Source organism: Orycteropus afer, unplaced genomic scaffold (assembly GCF_000298275.1).
Source record: "Orycteropus afer afer isolate SDZICR_OR568_19922 unplaced genomic scaffold, OryAfe1.0 scaffold00458, whole genome shotgun sequence".
NCBI lineage: Eukaryota > Metazoa > Chordata > Mammalia > Tubulidentata > Orycteropodidae > Orycteropus > Orycteropus afer.
The window spans coordinates 2008685-2016479 of record NW_006922045.1 but is presented as its reverse complement, the minus strand read 5'-3'; positions in this window follow the sequence as shown (position 1 = coordinate 2016479).

Genomic DNA, 7795 nt, shown 5'->3' with positions numbered 1-7795 from the left:
GCTCAGCATATAGGCTGAATAAGTATGGTGAAAGGATACAACCCTGATGCACTCCCTTCTTGATTTTAAACCATGCAGTGTTTTTTTTGTTCTGTTCTGTTCCAATGACAGCCTCCTGGTCTCTGTACAGGTTCCTCATGAGTGCAATTAAGTGTTCTGGAATTCCCATTCTTCTCAATGTTATCCACAATTTGTTATGGTTCACACAATCAAATACTCTTGCATAGTCAATAAAACACAAGTAAACATCTTTCTGGTATTCTTTGCCTTAAGCCAAGATCCATCTGACTTCAGCAATGATATCCCTCATTTCATGTCCTCTTCTGAATTCAGCCTGCACCTCTGGAAGTTCTCTGTCAATATGCTGCTGCAACTGCTTTTGAATTATCTTTAGTAAGATTTTACTTGCATGTGATATTACTTATATTGTTCGATAATTTCCACATTCTGTGGGATCACCTTTCTTTATAATGGGTACAAATATGTATCTCTTCCAGTCAGTTGACCAAATAGCTGTCTTCCAAATCTCTTGGCATAGTCAAGTGAGTGCCTCCAGCGGGGCATCCATTTGTTGGAAGATCTCAATGGGTAACCCTTCAATTCCTGTGAGCTTTGTTCTTCACCAGTTCCTTCAGTGCAACTTTGACTTCTTTTTCCAATACTATTGGTTCTTGATCATATCCCACCTTCTGAAATGGGTGAAGATCAACCAGTTCTTTTTGGTACAGTGACTCTCTGTATTCCCTCCATCTTCTTTTCATGTTCCCTGCATCATTCAATATTTTGCCCTTAGAATTTTTCAATATTGCAACTCAAGGCTAAAAGTGTTTCCTCAATTCTTTCAGCTTGAGAAATGCTGAACATGTTCTTCCCTTTTGGTTTTCTAATGCCAGGTATTTGCACATTTCATTATAGTAATTGGCTTTGTCTTCTTGAGCTGCTCTTTGAAATCTTCGGTTCAATTCTTTTATCTTGTCATTTCTTCCATCTGCTTTTGCTACTCTCTGCTCAAAGGCAAGTTTCAGAGTCTCTTCTGACATCCATTTTGGTCTTTTCTTCTTTTCTTGTCTTTTTAATGACCTCTTGCTTTCCTCATGGATGATGCTCTTGATGTCATCCCACAATTCTTCTGGTTTTTGGTTACTGTTATTCAATGCCTCAAATCTATTCTTTAGAGGGTCTCTAAATTCAGAGGGATATATTCAAGGCCATATTTTGGCTCTCAGAGACTTGTTTTAATTGTCATCAACTTCATGTTGAACTTGTATATGAGCAGTGGATGGTCTGTACCACAATCAGCTCCTGGCCTTTTTTTTTTTTTTTTTTTTGCTAAAGATATTGAGCTTTTCCATCACCTCTTGCCAAAGATGTAGTCAGTCTGATTCCTGTGTACTCCATCTGGTGAAATCCACATGTATAGGCACCATTTGTGTTGTTGAAAAAAGGTATTTGTAATTAATAAGTTATTAGTCTTGCAAAACTCTATCATGCAATTTCTATCATGCATTATTTCTGTCACCAATGCCAAATTTTCCAAATACCAGTGATTCTTCTTTGTTTCCAACTTTTGCTTTCATCATCGGTGATAATTAACACATCTTGATTGCACATTTGGTCAATTTCAGACTGTAGAAGTTGATAAAAATCTTCAATTTCCTCATCTTTTGCTTTGGTGGTTAGTGAGTAATTTGAATAGTACTAATATTAACTGGTCTTCCTTGCAGACATATGGATATTATCCTATCACTGACAGCATTGTACTTTACTACAGATCTTGAAACATCCTTTGCAATGATGAATGCCATGTCATTCCTCTTCAAAATGTCATTCCTGGCATAATAGATCGTATGGTTATCTCATTCAAAATTGTCCAAACTGGTGCATTTCACCTCACTAATGCCTAGAATATCAGTCTTTATGCGTTCCATTTAATTTTTGACAACTTCCAATTTTCCTAGATTCATACTTTGTACATTCCATTTTCCAATTATCAATGGATATTTGCAGCTGTTTCTCCTCAAATTGAGTCATGCCAAATCAGATCCCAAAAGCTTTACTTTATCCATATCATTAAGGTTGGTTCTACTCTGATGACTCAGGTCTTTCCCAGTCATATTTTGAATGCTTTCTGACCTAAGGGGCTCTTCTTCCTGCACTGTACTGGATAATGTTCTGGGCTATTCATAAATTGGCCCAGTAATGTATCAGATAGTGTTTCTCTGCTGTTCATAGGTTTCCCTGGCCAATTCTTTGGGAAGTGGATGGCCTCTTCCTTCTTCCTAGTCTGTCTCAGTGTGTAAGCTGCATTGAAACCTGTGCACCATGTGCAACTCTGCTGGCATTTGAAACACTGATGGCACAGCCTTAAGCCTCACAGAAACACAAGCCACCTCAGTGTGACAAACTGACAGACAAGTTCATCTCCCTTAGCTCTTTGAAACCCCTCCGCCCTCCCCTTACCTGGATCCTTCCTGGATCCTGCTGCTTGTCATCTCTGGCTTTCCCTCCTTTCCTTCCTCCTGGGTGGAGCTTGTCTCCCTCCCCTTACATGGATCCTGCTGCATATTAACATTAAAAACCAACCAAACTCACTGCCGTGGAGTTGGATCCGACTCATAGTGACCCCTCCTTGGGTTTTCTACTACGGAAGTAGATTACTCCATCTTCCTTCTGAGGAGTGGCTGGTGGGCTTGAACCACCAGCTCCCTGTTTAGCAGTCAAGTACCTTAGACACTATGCTACCAGAGCTCCATTTAACATTAGCTTTCATTAAGAAAATATATAGTAATGGATAATTTAATATAATTGTGCATGCACTTTTGTATTTATATTTATTATAAATCATTCAGTTTTAGGACTTTAACTGAAAATCTGAGTTATATACCACAGGGAGAAATGTAGTTTTTATATTTAATGCTCTACAAATCCACCGTTAAGCATATTATTCACAAGTAAATAGCTAATAACTGACACAAAAGTTCTGAGAGCAAAGTAAAATAATAAACAAACAGGGTTTTCTCTATATCCAATAACATTTATTTGAAAGGGGATTTAGGAGTTTACATATTTTGATGAGGGTTTATGTAATATAACATCTTTCCAGTATGAAAGCCACAAGGCTCAAAACCAGAGAGCTCAAACCACCACATGAAAGAGTACAGAATGCACCTGCAGCAGTGAAGACATGGTTTTTCTCTAAGGCCATCAGTAGTTTCCTGTAATCAACTTATGAATATTTTTCTTTTATTTTAAAACTTCATAAGTTTTCAGGTCCCCATTGACTTGTTAGAAGCAAAAAAGAATTTGACTATTCCTGCTAAATAGACTAAATAATGCCTTTTGGAATAATGCACCATAAAACTAAGGTGATAAAATTATCAGAAATATCACTAATAACAGAAAGCAATATTGACTATGAATGGTTGGGTTACTTTCCCAAAAGAAACAAAATAATAATATGATGCATAGACTTACATAAAATTTAATATGCTCCTCTCACAGAACTAAAGCAGTTTCTCTTTATAAATTCTCCATATCCTCTTGGGGACAGAATTACAAAACCAAGTCTACAGCCCTTCATCTGGTGTTTCGCCTGCCATACCACACGCTTTATCAGTGAGCCACAAATAAATGGATAACCTAAGCTCTCAGAATGGCTGTCACTAGCAAGCTAAACAAAGTCACCATTCATCTCTCTTGCAGTCATTTTAGCCTTTAGCAGATGTGTTCTTCGAACAAATTTATTAACCTTATGAATAAAGATCAGTGCTCCTGTGTGCAGCCCTGTCGGGAAGAAACTGCTCTGCTGTAAATGGACACAGAATTGAACCAAGTGAAGGCTTTACAAGAAAACAAGGATGTGGTCACTGAACTCAGCTTTCCCAGTACAACATGGATGTTTAATGGAAATGTTAAATTCATCAGTACCCACATGTGTAATAATAGGTATAAAAGAGAGTTGAAGCCTCAGTGACAATGTCAGTCATAACATCAATAAGGAAATGTAATTATATTCACAACGACAATGACATCTATGTACATCCCAATTGGATTTGTTCTTATTTTTACATTTTAGTTATCATAGATTCTACCACTGGTGTATATTTACACCCATGTACCTCACAAAGAAATATAAACACCTTCTCATGTCTGAATTACCTGATGTAAAATTATGAAATTGTAATGGGATTTGGATTGTAATTAAGGATTCTCCATGCCCATATGATTTACCTACTCTATGTTTTTATGAAGAAGGAGCTCTGGTGGTGCAGTCCTAAAAGCATGCGACTGCTAACCAAAAGGTTCAAGGCTCAAGTTGAACAGAAGGTCTGTGAGAGAAAGATGAAGCAATCTGCTTCTCTAAAAATTCTCAGCCTTGGAAACCCTATGGGACAATACTGTTCTGTCCTAAGTCTACTCTATCCTTACCACTATGCATCACCATTGACTCAATGGCTATGGTTTTTTTTTTTTTTAATGTCTGTTTAACACACTCAAGGTTTATTTGAGAACGCACTACCAATATCAAAACATGCACTAAGTACCTTACTGCACATACTTATACAGCAGGTGCTGCACAGAAGAGTTAGGTAAGCCCAGTTCTTGGAGACCAGGAGTTTATAACAACCAAGGACCTGAGTGTGACTGAAACTGGAGATATTCAACTGTCTCTCATCTGAATTTATTTTGAAAGTCATTTAAAATTTTGTATTTATGATCACCACTTATTCTACTCTTATAGATTTCTTGTAACTCAGGAAATTAGCAGAATATGAAGCACTGTCACTTAACCCTTTGTTTTACACAGATGTAGGTAGTGTACAAAGAAGTGGACAAGTGAGACTAAGCATCATCTCTCAATTACATATGTTTAAAGGCAATAATACATAACAACCATATATTATGTGGACTTATACATGAATTGTGTATATATGCACCATTTCCAGTTTAATTTTAGCATAAAAATAAGCTAAGAAATGCTACTTGTTTTGCTTACTTAGTGCCTCTCTGACAAAAAATATACCACAAATGGGATGCTTGAACAGACAGGGAGTTTATTCTCTCACAGTCTGGAGGCTTTAAGACCGAGTTCAAAGTACCAGGCTCTAGGGGCTGGGTGAAAGCCCCTCAGACTTGGGCTTCAGATTTGCCTCCTGCTCCCAGTCTACTGGAGCGAGAGGCTTTTCTTCACTCAGGCAGCTTCCGGCTGCTGAGACTGACAAGCCCCAGGTTGACAAGTAAAAAGGCACAGTCCTGATGTTACCAAACCACACAGCAGGCCACTAATTCAAGTCCATTGAAAGTCCCAAGGTTGGCAGAGCATGACAGGCTGCTGAACAATGGCACAGCTACATGCAGGGTCCAAGCATGCCATAGGCTAGAGACCATTCCCAAAGCTGCCTATATACAGGAAGCAGACTACACCCCCAAAGCAGCTACTCAGCCGCTTGTGTAGATCCCACCATGGAGTTGATTGCCAGTCTCATCTTGGGGAATAACTACCTCTAGCTGTCCAGCCACTCAACCAGGCCCAGCCAAGTTGACATACTTTAACTACCATACTACTTGATGTCTGTGAAGAGGTTACAGGCATTTATTTGAACATAAACAGTACCTACACCTGGGAGAAGGGAGCTATTTTCTCCAGCTTTCTGTAGTTGGGAGTATTAAGAATGTGGCAAAAATAGTAAGTATTTGATTTTCCAATATCTGCTTCATCCTTTTATGATGGGTCAGTGGTTTTTGATTGCTACTTCAAGAACGTGATGGCAGAAAAGGAGTTATAGCAGATTCTAATCTACTGGCCATGCCCAGCAGCAGCACACTGAACTGAAAAGACAGACAACATCTGACCTGGCTAACACAGCAAAACGTCTTAACCAGCTTATCTGTGATCTGGGAGGACAACAAATGGGTGTTATCAGGCCATTTTCCACGGTAGAGATCTGGGCTGGAGTTGTACACCGGGACAACCTGGCATTCCTTTCAAGTCATTCCCCTACAATTGCACTGCAGATATTTAGTTAATAGATTGTAAAGGGAATTGCTTTCCCCTGTGTTCAAATATTTTAGAACGCCTTTAAAAAAACAGAGAGGGAGTTACTTGGTGCTCTGTGGAAGACGTCTGACTGGCCAGAAAAAGAATGCAGTGGTTTTGAATTTGGAGTCATGCTACCCACTTCAACTTTGGTTACTGTGTCCCCCTGGGCTCCTTGCCATCAAGCTGGTGCCTCCTCATGGCACCTCCATGTGTGACAGAGTAGAACTGTCCCATACGGTTTCCTTGCTGTAATCTTTGCAGAAGCAGATGGCCAACCCTTTCTCTGAGGCCTGGGTCGGTGATTTCTAACTGTGCACAAAGGGCATGGGGGCAACGTCCGGCGACCTCCTCCAACTTCATGCTGGGAGAGAAAAGGATCAGCAGCAACAATCCTGATTCCTACGAAGGGGAAGTCTGACGTGCTGCCGCCTTCCGAACCTTTTACCAATTCTGACACCCGCCGTCCCTCCCACAGCACTCTACTTTTCTGCTGGGTTCGCTAATTCATTGCAATGGCTGCACAGAACTCACAGACAGCACTCATGATTATGGTGTTTATTAGGGAAGTAACAGGATACAATGCAGCTTCAGGAATGCTCAGGATACAGTTCTTTGATCAAGACAGCCTCCCCTAGGCCATGCCCACAGGAAAGCTTCTCTCTGGCCCCAGCCTCTTGGCCTGGCCTCTGCCCTGCTCGGGAAGTGGTCAAAGCTCTGAGCTCTGCCCGTAGGTGTACCCGACTCCATCAGCAAGCCTCTTGTCCAAAGGCACTGCACTCTCTTGCTTCGTGGTCCAGCAAGCCCACAGCTCTGTCTCGAGCCAGTCTCTTGGTTCTACTGCTTACGTTGCCACTGTCTATCTGACGTCTCTCTGCCATCATCGAGTAAGGACCTTGGAACCAAGGACCCTTTCCCCTCTGGACTGCTCTTCGTGATGGTAGTGACATTCTACGTTTCTGCCTCTAAAATGGCTCATTTTAAGCCTAGCAGAATGCAAAACTGACCAATGCCCATAATAGAGTTCCATACACCTTATTGTTTGCAGGATTCCACCCACATTTACCTCATTTACATTACAGGATTCCATGCCATGTACTTTATTTACATTATTAACAAGCTGTCCAATCCCCTTGTAGACAGCAAGCACCTCACATTTACATAGTTCCATCCTGTCATCTGGTGAGCACCACAAAGACCATGGCTGGAAGAGCCACGCTAAGTAATGCTAAGTAATTCACTGCACCACAAGCTGCCAACCTGTACATTAGTAGCCAGAGGAAACCATTTGTGTCTCCCAGAGATCTAGTGGCTAGAAGGATTTGGACTTGTGTATTTCAGTTGTAACTTTTCAAGAGCCAGAAAAAAGAGTTTGTTTGCAGTGAAGTAGGTCCCTGAAATTTTGTAAACAATTGAAGGTCCTTTTCAAGGTCCTCATGTATCACTTCAATTATCTATAATTTTATAGCTGTTGCTTATTATATCTGAGGCTAATTTGCATTAGTCTACATTTGTTAAAATTAAATTTCATTTGCCACATGTCAGCCTGTTAAAGTAGCAAATTCAAAGTTTATTAGAATGCAGGAAAAGCAAATTTGAACATCACTATTTAATAACTGTTTCCCCAATCTTCAAATCCAAACACTCCAACATAAGAGACGGCTAAAAGCCTAATTTCCTTAATTATAATAAAATTTGGCAAAACAAAAAAACCCTGCAGTTAAAAAGAATACAGTCTATAGAAGATTGTCTTTAAAG